General features: G+C 41.5%; 1 protein-coding gene across 3 annotated transcripts in view; it reads left to right on the top strand.

Moving 5' to 3' along the window:
* The window catches only part of cntn1a (contactin 1a), a 68,034-nt gene that overhangs the window by 7,093 nt on the left and 46,156 nt on the right, over nt 1-14,785 (top strand). The window contains exon 1 of one of the 3 annotated variants that reach the window (XM_081607869.1): nt 3,491-3,652. The exons of the other annotated variants lie outside the window; for them this stretch is intronic. The gene's annotated coding sequence lies outside the window, so the exon portion shown is untranslated. Of the gene's footprint in view, nt 1-3,490; nt 3,653-14,785 lie in introns of those variants that run through there. 3 annotated transcript variants of the gene reach the window in all.

Below are 14,785 nucleotides of genomic sequence, written 5' to 3'. Positions count from 1 at the left end.
CTATTGTTCCAAAAGAATAACACAGATGAAGCTGAAAATGAGATTGACCTTCTTTAAAAAAGTGATAGTGGTGAGTTTTATAATGTTATGTAAAATGCATTGTTATGAGCAGCCAGTGTGCCGTCTCTCTAACCTAACCAAAAAAATAAAAAATAAACAAGAAACATTGATGTCAGAAGGAAATGAATGTAAGTGGAGGACATAAAATGTCTGCGCTGAAACATCTGGGGCAATTTGAGTTTAATTGCTTCAATCTAAACCATCTTCATTTTTTAAAGTCTTACTTCAGTTGTTGATTGCGGCTGAACTTGAGTCCCAGGAAGGATTGGATCCTGGTGTCAGTCGAATTTCTCACTTCTTTCTTTAGACTTTATAATCAAAGTAAATCCTCAGGGATTTGTGGTCTCAATTAAAAGGACCTACAGATGTGTGGTTTTTCCCGTTGGCATTAGGCATATCAGTCTTCAACTATCTCAGAATATATATATATATATTTTTAATCATGGTGCCAGTCCAGTCTGGTTTTGTTGAGCAGCAGCAAAATATTATTTTAGCTGCACTATGAATCTAAAAGTTAAAGCAAGACCTACTTGCTCATCAAATAACCAATTACGATTTAGTTATTGTTAGTTAGTGCTTAACAGGCTAGTTTTAAATAGCGATAGCAAGCAGAAATGAGAGCACTTCTCCTTTTTGAGGTCAAGTTCTTAGGACAATAACCATTAATTAAATACTCAGTTTTAAGTATCTAAATGTGACTGGGTCTTAATTAACCTACCCGTCCAAGTGTTGCATTGCCTCTTGAGCATTTATTTACCGTTTCACTGAGCAGAGATGTTGCGTCGCACCGAATGAACCAATTTCTTGGGCGGGAGATTGTAGAGCCATCTGTTTTTGCACCTCTGCAGGTGTGCTGATTCAGGACTTTCACTATGATGTTATTTGAAAATTAGCAAACTGTGTCTAATATGATCCCAAGGTTGGGGATGTAAATGCATACAGTTGTTTCACAAAGGACTTTCGAGAATCTTGATGTCTTACAGTGTAAAAAATAGCTGTGAAATCTAGATCCAATGTCGTCTAACTTTGAAAACGTAAGAGGTGACACTTGGTTTGTCTATTTGTAATACGCTGACAAGTGTTGTATCAGTTGCTTGCACATATATAGTCGTCATGTGTAGGCCTGTCACAATAACAGATTTTGCTGGACGATAAATTGTCCCAGAAGTTATTGCGATAAACATCGTGTGTTTTGAGAGCCTTTTTAAAGTAACGTGATGGTAATGGCGTAATAATGCACACATTCTTAAGGATCAATAAGCTTTCAATTCTAACAAGCATTTAAAACTGGAACTGGAAGACATTTTAAATATCCAAAATAAATAAACAAGACAAAAGCACCAGACTGAAGGATTTTGTCATCCGGTTCTTGGTGGAAAGAGAAAAAATGATAAGTTATGCAAGTAGAAATGATTGAGCTTGTTTTAATTTATCGTGCGATTCATTGAGTTATTGTTTATTGTGACAGGCCTGGTCTGTGACGGCGACCAACACAGGGTGTAAGATTCGTCCGCTGAGCGGTGTCAGATACGGCTCCGATGCAAAGTCAGATTTCTTTTAAGTTAAGTTTGACATCTGAAGCATTTTCATAACAACTGAAGGTTACAGCTGTTTGGCTGTGCTATAAAATGACACCATAATCCCGGAAAATACAGGAATGTCTCAGAGAGGCTTTTTTTTTCCCCCTGTGAACCAACTTTTAAACACATCACTGATACAGAAAATAGTTTTTCACACAGCAGCAACTTTCCCACTGAGAGTCGTTCACAGTGTGACCTCGCAGCGCCTTCCTACGGCGTGTTCAGCGATTGAAGAGAGGTGACCAGATGCTGAGACACTCAAAAGTTACGAGATCTCTCTTTCATTCCTATTTAAGCAAAAGAAAAAAGTAAAAGGTTACTTTTGAACTGCTCTAGGTTGTCCTGATTTTTTTTCTCTAAGGTATCCTGGTGACAACGTTCATGAGAACTGACATGTTTTTGACAGCTCAACTGTTGGGACATGCATTTATGTTACCAGTAACCTTTTGCATACAACAGTTTCCTTTTATGTATGTTTTAATATTTAATCAATCTAGAAAAGCTGCAGGTGCTAAAATGTTTTGAGAAAATTCCTCATTATGAGCTCATAAAAGCCACTGCTGCCTTTGCTGTTACCTTTTAGTGCTTCGGACGAAGGAGCAGCCAGATAATAAAAGGAACCATTACTGTCTGGCTACTTCTTTACCCTTCTTTTAAAAATCATATAAGCAGGTTCTAAAGAGAGTTTCGAAATGGATCCAGACTTTTTTTATGGTGACTTCACGTGTGGCCTGTTGCTATGGTGCTGGGCGCATCTATAGATCTTAAAAGCAGGCCTTTATCCAGATATTTTGTCCTTATTCCAGCTGACTATACATCTCCTTGCGGAAACGGAAGATTCTGTTTTAGAGTTTTCTCAGGCCTGCTACCTTCATAGCATATAAAGCACAGTTATAATAACAGGCCTGTCCAGCAGGGAGGATGTTAAATAATATAATGTCCACAGAATAAGAGTCCACAGGGATTGTTACTTTAATGAAAAGCGTCCTTCCATGGTGAAAAGTGTAGTTGCTCCTCCAGCTGACTGATCCCTGCTCCTGGGTGAGGACGGTGGAAGTGTGTGAGGGGCTAATTGCCCAGAGGCGAAGTCTTCCTGCACATGGACGGAATACTGAGGAAGCAGGTTCTCTTGGGAGGCTTCATTATACATTTAGGGGAGTCCTGTTTTCCCCTCTCTGGACAGCTGGGCAACTAAATTGTTTGTGGATCAATAGTTGAGCTTCCTATTTGCCTCCGTGCAGTAAGTAAAGTGCATTTAAGCCCGAGAAATCCCATTACTTTTGGCAGAGATGCGGAAACAAAAGCACTAAGACCCTCAGTAAGAGCCGCAGCGATGACCATTATGCCGCGTTTACCTGCATTGTCTCTCTGTGGACCCTGGTCGGGTCTGACGTTGAGTGTTGAGATTTTCCTGTTGCTGCGTATTTGGCGAATGTCCCACGACGGGCGTGGGGGGGGGGGTGGGGGGTCTGGTGTTTCTTAAATTCCTATTTGATTGCCGTCATTTCCTTCAGGCTAGATATCGCAGCATCACGCAGCAGGATCAATTAAACATCATTAGCTTATGGCGTGACAGCCGCACGAGCTGGTTGGACATTAACGCGGCTTGACGACTGGAGTCTGACTGAAGCTCTTGTGTATTGAGCCAACACTTCATAGAAAAAATAAATAAAATAATAAACGTTTGTTTTTGTTAGCAATGAAGCAAAGGCAGAAAGAGAAGCAAAATAGGGGCGGGGAAAAGGGGGGGGGGGGAGGGGGGAGGCTTTGCTAAACACAAAACTTTTGGAGCGCTCCCTTCATTCTTTAGATCAGCGTAACCACAAATAAAAGCCGGTAGCTGCTGTAGGGCTCGTTCTGGCCGGGAGCCGCCGCTGTCCTTAGGGCTCGTTCTGGCCGGGAGCCGCCGCTGTCCTTTCCTGGCTCCTCCGCCGCTCTGACGGTGAATTCGTGTTTCGGTGGTCAGCCACTGAGCTGCTGGCTGCGTCTCGACATGAAGAGAGGCCATTGAGGTTGGTCGGCATTAGCATTCAGCTGAAGCAGGCATGACAAACAGGTTGGGTTTCAATCAGCAAACATGTTCTTTACTGGAGCTTTTCAACTCGCTTCTTTTATTACGTCGCTAATGAGCGTTGAAAAAGAGCATTTAGTGTAACGCTTCCTCTGCGACAGTTTATAGCCGGCTTTGGAAAAAGGAAAGGTGTAAGGAGAAAGGGAACGCTTTGGCAGCTGGTGCGTCGGAAAAGGGCTAAAAACGAGCCAAAAAATAGATACATTTTCTGTAGTTAATTAAAACCTTTTTTAGCTTTAACTCAAGAATATATATATATATTTTTTCTTCTTTTTTTTTTTTAAATTAAAGGTCAGTTTATGACCTAAAAGTGTCCAATTAAAATTTTGGACAGAAAACATGTCACTGCCATGTTCTCAAAAAACCTGAAAACTTTGACAACTTTGTGAAATTTTGTAATCTCATTAATTTGCTAAACATTTGAAAGTGCTGGCTTCTCTTAGATCTGGAAATTTAGCGACTGGTTCACTGTTGTCAGTTTTAAGATACATTTAGGATTTATGTTATGTATGATATTTTATTTTTACTGTCTCATAAGATGTTTTATGTTGTTAAAGATATATCTGTGGACGTGCACTGCAAATGAGCTATAAGGATTTATGTCGCAGCGTTTAATATTTGCTTATACTTAACACTTGTCTCAATTAAACAATAAAGAAGAGGAAAAGATGGAAGGTGGGGTTATTCAAGGAACCATTACTCTTTTTTTTTTTTAAACAAGTTCTTCCATTATGAGTTCAAGGAAGACACACTGTAATGCTCCTAATCCATTTTATGCTTAGCTCAAAATTATACACAACCGCCGACTTCCCGAGGAGTCATTCATTATAAAAGTACTGCCAGCACTCACATCACTGTCCCTAGGCTTGCAATTAAAAAGAAATTGGTCGATGGACCAATTTTTTTTTGCTGGCTCTGAAATATTTGGAAAAAGTACCTTAATGCTGTTACTGTATAGATGACACTGCATGAGACAGCAGCTTTGTTGATACTGTGAAAACAAGCTCTTTTCAACTTTTATCAACATCTCACACGTCTCCCTGGAAAAGAGCGCCGTCATCAGCTCTTCTGCTGATGTCATAACCTGCAGAGGAAACAAACAAACGCACACACGCACACACACGCACACAAAACAACAACATTGAGACCCCGGTTTGGAACTGGATGACTTACTAACGTTAGTAGGTGACAGGGAACATTTGAAACACTGTAGTTTAACCAAATTATTTCATGCATTTTGAAATTGATAGAAAAAAGTTCTTCAGACAAAAAAGAAAAAAAACCAATATGCAAATTCAGGTTTTTCATACAGCTTTGGTACATTTATACAACAAACTATTTTCATAATCAATCTGGGAATCTGCAACTTAACTGACTTATTTTAACGTGCTATGCAATTTACAGTGACAAATCTGTAAAATGACACAGAGTAAATCATATTTAACAATTTATGCTACAAAGTGTTGGACACCATTATTTATGTTGTGTTGTATATGCAATGTATTTTGCAACTTATACAAAAACAGCCTCTTATGCAAATGAGAAAAAATATGTTTATTCAGGTTTTATGTCATTTTGTGAAATAAAAATAGTAATAAAAAAACCCCCAAATGATCACAGTAATTTTACACTATTTCCATGCACCAAATTTTTCAGAAAATAATTGGACAACAAGCAAAAACAATCTCTCTCACAATATGCTGTAACTTTAAAGCGTCACATTTTCTGCTCATTTATCTTAAAGGCACCCGAGGTGATGTAACGACCCACTGACACCGGCTTCCTCCGACACCGGCGTGACACCGCAACACGGCTTCTGACAAACTCCGCCGAAAAATAATGTCCCTGGACTAAAAGTTCATGTTTTGTGTCGCCGGTTCATTATTCTACGCTGAGTTTTCCGTGGGGGGGGGCGCTGCCTGACTTATGCCTGAGAAGGGAGCATTAATTAGGACCCAGATTTGGCTGAGTTCATTGCTGCAGGAGCTTCTACTGCAGTTCGCTAATTCATGCTGCTGACATTGTTCTCGTGATTTTACATCGCAGCAACACTACGCCCCGATAAAGGATCGGCTGTTATTGAAAGGCCTGAGAAAACACAACATGCTGCCTTTGTGTTTATCTTTTTTTTTTTTTTTTTTTTGCAATTATCGTGAGTCAGACCGCTCGCTTTTGCGAGTAATCAGTGTGACGGGGAAAAAACGGGGAGGACTGTGGACGGCAGCTTCTTAATTACAGATTTTTTCGTCTCTGTGTCTTGTTGTGGGGGAATTTCTGAACGTGTAATAAAGACGCGGGGAAAGGTTGGTCCTATTAGAGCTCGTCTAGACCAGAGACGGAGGTGCCAGCGATTACAACCACGTACCCTTGTCAAGCTAACAATAGCAGGGCACGGTGGTGGCGGAGGCTGCACGTTTTAGAGCTCCTGCACTGTAACCGTGCCAGTTATCCAGACTGGTGTCACTGGATGGATTATTTATAAGCAGAGGGCATCCAGAGGTGAATGTGACGGAGGGGAGAAGGAGCACTGAATCCTTTTCTTTCCTCTTGCTCTTTTCACACATGCCCACCCTCCACCCTACTCGTCCGCCATGTATACTCAGACTCTTATCTGCAACCCACAGCTCCACTCGTGCTGCACACACAGAGGACCACTGAGTGGAGGACAGTCAGAGAGAAGAGCAGAGTGTCACAGGACAGCAGGCACCCCCTCCCACTCCCCCATAACATACTCACAGAAACACTCTCATATGCACAATGGATGAAAGAACGAGGAGGGAGTGAAGCTGCTCTTAAATCTTTGGAAATTGTGAACCAAAAATAATGCGAAACCAGAGGGATTGGGGGGGATGGGAGTAATTCTTTTTTGATAGACAGTAAAAGCACACTTTGATCCGTAACTATAATTTGTCCAAGTAGAATCATGTAACCATAATCTTCACTGAGCACTGACATAACCTTACAGTCTTAACACCGGCTTTTGTCAACAGCTTTTTATTATTTTTTTTTATTTTTTTTTCTAAAGTCATAAAATTTTGCAACATTTTGCAAAAAAATTGAGACATTCTATCCACCTTATCCCTGTAGCCATGTGTCATTATCAGTATGATTGGTGTGCTGTGTTCACTGGTAAAAAATAAAACAGAATTTTTGAGTTCCTGAACTGGTCCGATAAAGCTAAAGATCGGCCACTTTCCCTCACCGACGTCTCGCCACTGTATCTCCGGTTTGGAAAAATTTCAGGCAAATTCTCGAAGATTGTAACTACGAAGGAGTGAGTCATGCTCAGCGTGTTGGCTTGAAGAGCAAACGCATGAAAACACTTTCAACCATTTTCTTTTGCTATACCGGAGGGAATCGTGCAACCAAGAAGCGTAGGCCGTCTGACTCGTAGCACAACCCCTTGAACTGTGTCCAAGCAGCTTCCCGGCAGTGAGGAGATGATTTTCTTATGTAATGTGATAATCTTGTTATCCCAAATCCAGAGAGCTTCCAAACATCAGCGGGTCCTTACATGACTTCGCTGAGTAATGTCATATTGAAGAGATTTTCTTTTTTTCCCCCTGCCAGCATTTGTTTTCAGTGCCACGCTCTGCTTTTGTTTCCCTCTGTGGCTCTAACTGGGTCACCTGTTCTGTGTTCAGAGCCATGATCACAGTGTGGGACTTGGCCAGGAGACACGAGATGACTCAGGTCTTTGCTCAGACTGTTCTCATTGTGAGGCGGAGCACACGCTGCCGCTCAATAGGCCACCTGACTGTGGCCATGTGCTCGCTTGCTAAACACGAGCGACTCGTCCGGCTTACACGGATGCCCTGTTCCAGACGGGAATGTCAGTGGCGGACGGCCTGCAGTTACCGCGCGCATGCAGAGATGTAATGCTGAAAAACAAAAACAAACCAAGAAATCCAGAAAAAGCTTAAAATTCATATGTTTATACGGTGGTCAATAAAATTTTCTAAGACCATATTCATGACTTTTTTTGGTCGGTAAACCACAGCGAAGAGAGAAAACATGGAACAGGGGTGAAAATTGCTCCAGGAGTGCCTCAAAGGGAGATCATAAAAGAACCCAGAGCAAAATCTGAAGCCCTGCTGGTCCCACTTACCTCAGTTGGAGGCAAACCAGCAAAGAGACTGGCTTAAAAAAAACAAAAAGGGGGTTTGGGATTCAAGCGGGTACAGATGAAACTAACACTGCATTTCAGAAAAATAACATCACAATAATAACAGTAAAAACATAGTAGATGTAGCATAATAGTCTGGTCCTGCTAGAACAAAAATCCTGCAGAAAAACATCCCACAAGTAGTTTGTGACATTAAAGCTAAAATCACTCTTGGGTGACAATAATCCAAAATTGACTTCTGAATGACTCAGAAACCCTCCAGTGTGCCTACATTTGACTTTTCTACTGAAAAAGATGTATATATTTTATAAAAACACATAAATAACCGATTGCCACAGTTTGCTAATTAGTGTCGGCGTCAGAAGAAATCTGTTAGGAAGTGAATCCTTTTCCACAGTGCTGCAATAGTAACAAGATTTGGTTTCTAGCATTTAGATGCTTGACAGCAAAATTCTTCTCAAAGGATATAAGAGCCAAATAAAAGGCGATTATTATTTTACACATAAATGCACCCAAATGAAATGACTGCTGAGCCTGCAGGGCCAAAAAGTAAGAGTGAGGCCTCCTGGCGGGTTTGCATGAATATGCATGCGGCTGCTTAAAAGCACGACACGCACTAATACAGTGTGTCAGTCGATTGGTTCACAAAGCTGAGCTTTGTCATGTCGGCTTTAAACTTTGGAGGCGTTCAAACTCTTGTTTGAACTCCTCGGCCCTAAAGTGCCTCTGGAGAGATTTCAAAGATCTCTGATCTTCTTATACGAGGAGCGATATTTTGTCTTGGATACATTTGCTCACACGCCGCTTAATTACTTATTTATCAGTAAGATCATGGGGTGTCTGGAATCCCGCTCACCCTGGAAATGCGATATTTCATTTGGGATTCACTGAGCCGGAGTTACTTTAATGGTGCAGTTAGTAATAAGTTAGAAAAGTAAACAACTCGGCGTCTGCCATGTGCTTCAACGATTCTTAAAGCTCCGTTTAACGTCTCCTTCCAACTCTCTCAGCGGTTCAGACATAGCAGGCGGTGCGTCTCCGTGCCAGTGCTGTTTCGCAAGAGGCAGGAAAGGGATTTGTTTCTCTTTTTTCATGTTCCGAAATGAGTTTTCATCCTATCCACTTCTGCCTACCAGGGGATTATTGAAATATAAAACAGAGGCAAGCGAACCTCTGCAGGGATTGGGTATGTATTAAACTTAAAAACTGGTCAACACTGCTCTTGACGAACAGGGCCGCTGCCGGGATTGAAGAAATGGCAAAAGGAGGAGCCACAAAGGATTCATCGAGTTCGAATATTCATCAGAGCAGATCAGGATGCCGCTCTCTGTTCGGCTAAAACTGCAAGGTTTCCATTCCAATCTACAAGTGAGGCAGTGAGGCGGGTTCCAGTTTATATAGGGAATAAATCAAAAGGCCGATGTTGATTTTGAGTCCTAATAAGATTCAAAAGGGCATTGCAGCATTCCCTGCAGTCAAATCACCTTGATTAGACTATTAGCCTAAGTTTATGTGCAAGAGCAAATTCGCCCTCATATCTGCTTGAAGGGCATTATTTTTTTTCTTGCTTGGACTACATAAGTAATAAGTAGTATAAGTTGTAATGTAGTGTTTTGTTACATTGCAACCACCTTCCTGAATGTTTTATATGAATTTTAAGTGATTGGCCAACAGAAATTAGTGCATATTTGTAAAGAGACATGGAAATAACATGGGACTTTCATTACTTATCTATTTCTTTTTTTAAATCTGTGTAGATTGCATGCTGTTGGGGATGATACGCCAGCGACTGGAACATGACTGGAGCTAAATACGTGGCAGTTCTTGAAGCACACCTGTTATAGACTGCTAAACACTTGGGACTGCAGTGGAAGTTCACCTTACAGCAGGGAGACAAAGCCGCAGCGAAGCTCTTATGTTAGAAAGACCTTGTCAAAATCCACACTAAATATGTGGTAAGATTTGAAAACTCGTGTTTATGGACGCCGTTCGCCGTTCAGGTCGACCGCTCTTGAGTTATTTACCAAGAAGAAAGAGCCGAAATTTTAGTTTCTGGACGTGTAGATGTGGTGGAGGCGTTTACGCTGGTAACCCATTGATCCAGGGAGTTTAAACTTGTTAAGCTTCATATTTCTGTATTGCTTAGTTTGGGGATTTTGTAAAATCCCATTGAAACACATTGATGTTTGTGTAAGGTGACAAAAAAGGGGGCAAAAGTTCAAAGGTTATGAATACTTGTGCGCTTCACTTTCATATCGTTCATTCTGTCTTATTCTGCCACATCCGCCTACACAGCTTCCCTTTCCCTTTGCTAGCTTTCAATGGGAAAAAGAAAAAAAGCTGGACTGTTTGTTTGACTGCGTGTCAAACTGCATCAGGGGAATGTACAGAATAAAGGTGTTACACACACACACACGCACACACGTAAGGCTGGTAAATGTCTCTGTTAAAGACTCGTCTGCTCAAACGGCGCCTGCAGTCTGTTCAAACAGACCTCTGAGCGGATAATGAAGACAGCGCAGCCCAACGCTGAGTTCAGGCAGCTGGTAAAAGACGGCGTTTTCTGACATGAAGCTTTACTGCTTTATAATTATCACTCTGCAGTTCTCCTTCCCGTTAGTTGTTGAGAGGAGATATTAAGGTATTTAAATACACCGGAGCGAAAAAAGGAAGAGAGGAAAAAAATGTCAAATTGTCTGAGCACATAGTAACGAAAACACGAGCCCTGGGTCACGTTGTGTGACCTTGTCTGCAAACGAACTGTCAGTGCTATTTTTTTCCACTCCACAAAGAAAAAAGAAAACTGGCTCTCTGGGCTCTAGATTGCCACAAGACATGGAGACATTTATTGTGCTGCACTTGCTGCGGGTTTCCGTTGTTTCTTTTCAGAGCGGGGTGTGTGTGTGTGTATGTGTGTGTGAACTCTGTTGTATCAGAAATGTGGCGATTGCCATCGGGAATGCAGCCATATTGGTGATCAATTCTTATGAATACTGCATAAAGCTGAGGATATAGATGCAACCTGCAAAGATAAAAAAAAAAAATGTAAAAAATGTTTACCTCTTTTAGGGGTTTACGTCAAAATAAGCAAAAATCAACAACAAAAAAATTTACAGTTTCAAAAATATATCCTTAATTGAGCTAATCATGTCATCTAAATCCCATAAGAATGCCTTTGCAGAGTTTATTCTTTTCAAATATAAATTAATTTTGAAACATCTAGCATGCAGTTCCTGTGAAGAGGAAATTTAAGCTATTTGCCTTTATATTATTATTTTAAAAAAAAATCATAATAGTTTTTTTTCCAAGACATATTTTATCTTGTCTCTTCGCATCAAGTTTCCCTTTACATTCCGTTTTGTTCAGCGAGCATGAAATCTGTCCCATTTAACAATGCTCTCCCACGTCTTTCAGGACGCAGCATCTCTGCAAGCGCCACAGAACAACCCACTGACCCTTCCTCCAATAGCTGCTAACTCTATTAAAGGTGCCGCTTTAAGTGAGCAGCACATTGCAACTTGCATTTCGGGTTTATCTCTATTGTGCCGAGCATTGTGATGTGCTGTAGCCCTGAAGGGGAAAAGCAATTGCTGACCCTGTCCTAAAAAGAACAGCATTATGAGCACGACATACATCAGTCATTGTAAGGCCGGCCTGACCTAGAAGTAAAGGAACTGGTCAAAGGAGGTCAGAGCAAAGGGCGGATATCTTTTTAAATTAGCCTAAATGTGGCATCCAGATATGAGACATGAGTCAGACTGTTGCAGACTAAACCAAGCAGAAGGAGCTTCACAGTATCAAAGCCTTTAGCTCTTGCACAGTCTTGTCATGTTCACAACCAAAAACTGAATTTATGGCGCTATAATATCAGGAACTAGAACATTTGTGAACAAATTTAAATGGGGCTAGCGTTGGTTGGAACCAAACGTTCTGATACTAAAAATGAGCATCAATGCTAAAGTAAGCTACAAAGTACTCAATAGCATGTGGAGAGTCACAAGCATGTTGAGTAACATGGGCTTACTCCATTCAGTATGTTAAAATTAGTGTATATGTTAAAATTAGCCAAAATGCTAATGCTAGCCTAAATGCAGCCAGTGGCATGTGGAGTATAACTAGCATGTTGTCTTACACTGACTTCCTCTATTCACTGTCCTAAACATGGCTGATAAATAAACAAAATAGCTAAACAGCTTATTTTAGGGAAAAGGCTACTGTCAATTTGTGCAGTAGCTACATTGGCTATGTTTGTGCTAATGTTAATGCACTACCTTCTTATTTACCCCGTATTTTCAGCGTAAACTAGAACTATACCACAAAAAAGGTCTCAAAGCGTGCGGCTCGATCCCAGGAAGGGTGCTATTATTTTTATTGGGAATCGGCGTTACCAATAGCAAAAAATGAGAGAAAATGTCCAAAATCATCAATCACTCAACCAAAGTTCGTCCTATCAAAAGATTCAACCTCTCAAGCTGAATCTTTGCAGCTCCTCCAGAGTTGCTGTTGCCCTCTGGACTGCTTTACCGATTTTCTTTTTGCTTTGTTTTGTTTTGCCTGTCAGTTTTTGTGCATCTCTTGGCAGGTTTGCAGTTGTGCCACACCCTGTGCTTTGTTGTTCTTGATCTTCATGATGCTTTTTTATTTACAATATTCAGAGGTCTTCCTAGATAAGCTAAATCAGTGTGTGGATTTTATTTAAGAGCATCAGAGTACAGGTGGGCAGGAAACAAATGCCCGTCACGATTTTCAGAATTTTAAGAACTATTCACACTACATCGTGTTGTTCTGTCAGCCGGTCTCCCCATAAAATATTCTGAAGTTTGTGGGTTACAAAATGTGACTGGGACTGTGCAAAGCTCTTTAGTGAGCTGTTTGATCCAAAACAAGGGTGTTGTTGACTTGTGATTTTCAAATTCAGACCATGCACTTCTGAATGACATTGGTATGCGACAAAACTACACGCACGACTTGCTGTTCTAGCCCTTAATTTTCGTTGCTTACTGTTTCACGATGGCTAGCAGATAAACCTCTGGACATCGTTCTAAATCAACACATCCAGTTGGACAGGGCAGACAGCAGATTACAGAACAGCTTCCTGACAGGGAGGAGAAGATGCAGAAAGTCCAGTGAGACTCCAAACCCCCATTATCTATGCCTTGATGACTCCTCTGGTGCAGAAATCAATACGGTGCGACTGGCTCCGGGGGCACATACCGCGGCAAGAGGATGACACCATTCCCAAAATATCCATTATGGATGAAAGGATGGAAAATCAGTATAAAGAGAGATAATGGATAAAGTAAGAGATGTAAAGGAGTGACAGATATGTGCCACATTTCCCTATTTCAACTTCATCCGGTTTGCTTGTTTGTAGCAAAGTTCATAACTCCAATATTTCCAGCTGTGGAAACACAACTTTCATCCTTGCTTTTTTTTTTATGTGCAGCTCATTCCCATGTCAGTATCTCTGTCCTCCTGAGCCACTGCTGCTCTTTAAGTCAATACCTTATTATCACTCTTCATGTCTCTGTAAACACTCATATGCCGCCCCCCCCCGTTACTGTTCCCATGCTTTCTTTCTTCCTCCTGCTTCTTCTGCGTTTTTGTGAGGTCACAGCTGGGAAGCCCTGTGATTTTACAGCCCCGTGTTTACGTGAGCTTGCGCTAGTGTGTGTGTGTGTGTGTGTATACGTGTGTAGACGCGATAAAAGGACGCAGGACGCCATGGCAGCGGCTGCTAACAGTTTATCCTCAGGCACGCTCGTGCGGAGAGAAGTTTATCAAGGAATTTAAAGGTGCTAAACTCATGAATTAAGAGACGATACACAAAACTCCATTCTCTCCGGCTCACTGGCAACCAGGAAGACATTTAATGCACATCTGCGGCATCACACATTACATTTTCATCATCTCATTTTCATCGTCTCAGAATCCAAAATGTCTTGTCTCCTGCTTCTGGCTTCGAGCATTTATACCGCTTCTGTCTGCTATTGTGTATTGGAAACCGTCTGACCAATGGCATTCTGAATCTTGCTTCTGGCTCTGTTTTACATTGAGTGTGTGTTGGAAGTTCAGAGAATTCTGGGTTTGACCTCGTGGAAGTCAAATCTGCTCCTTCAGAGGACCATTAGTCGAGTTGTTAGTTCTTATATGTCCAAACAGACATCCTTTCCATGTTCTGTTTTCATTCCATTTGCGTGCAACGCATAATGGAAGGAAAAGAGACGCACCAAAATCTTCTGCAAAAACAACTTAATAATATTTCGGCTCTGACATAATGACAAGACACTTGCTAGGAATTCCTTGCACAACAACTTACTGGGTCAGATTGAACCAGCACATTCCTTTTCAGTAAAACATATCTTAATGTGAATCCACATAACTTCCAACTATTAACATACTTATATTCCTCAACAAGTGCAGCTGATGCGAACGCCGTCGACACAACGCTAAGGAGACTGCAGGTGTTTGTGGGTGTGTTCACCTCAGGTTTGTAGCAGTTTTAGTTTGGTGCGTGTGTGGGGGTGTGTGTGTGTGTGTGCAGAAAGCAGCCAGAGTTGAGGGAGAAAGTTGAGAAGTTTGCTTGCTGTTCTGCGGTTATTGTCAGCGTGTGTGTTTGCGTGTTTCGCTCCACTCAGCCCTGCTGGCTCTGGGATTCTGTCCTCTGTAGAGGGAGGAGCTCATTATCTGTCCCAGAATGAAACATCCTACCCAAAACTGCAGAGCTGCACATATGGAGGAAGGATAAACCTACTGGAGCATTATGTGTGTCCAGCTGCATCTGTATTTGCGGCGACTATAAATTGGGGGATGTGAACGGATTTCTCAGGTTTGAGAATTTTCACTCTCGAGGTATGCGGGCCCACCACGATTGGTTCTGACCCATATTGCTTCCTCATAGGTAGTGCACTCTCACTCGAGATCAAGAACCATCTTGAGCAACAGGGA

Source organism: Poecilia reticulata, chromosome 6, assembly GCF_904066995.2.
Source record: "Poecilia reticulata chromosome 6, P_reticulata-male-v2, whole genome shotgun sequence".
NCBI classification, from domain to species: Eukaryota; Metazoa; Chordata; class Actinopteri; order Cyprinodontiformes; family Poeciliidae; genus Poecilia; species Poecilia reticulata.
The sequence above is the reverse complement of the archived record's forward strand: the minus strand, read 5'-3'. Positions and strand labels throughout refer to the sequence as shown.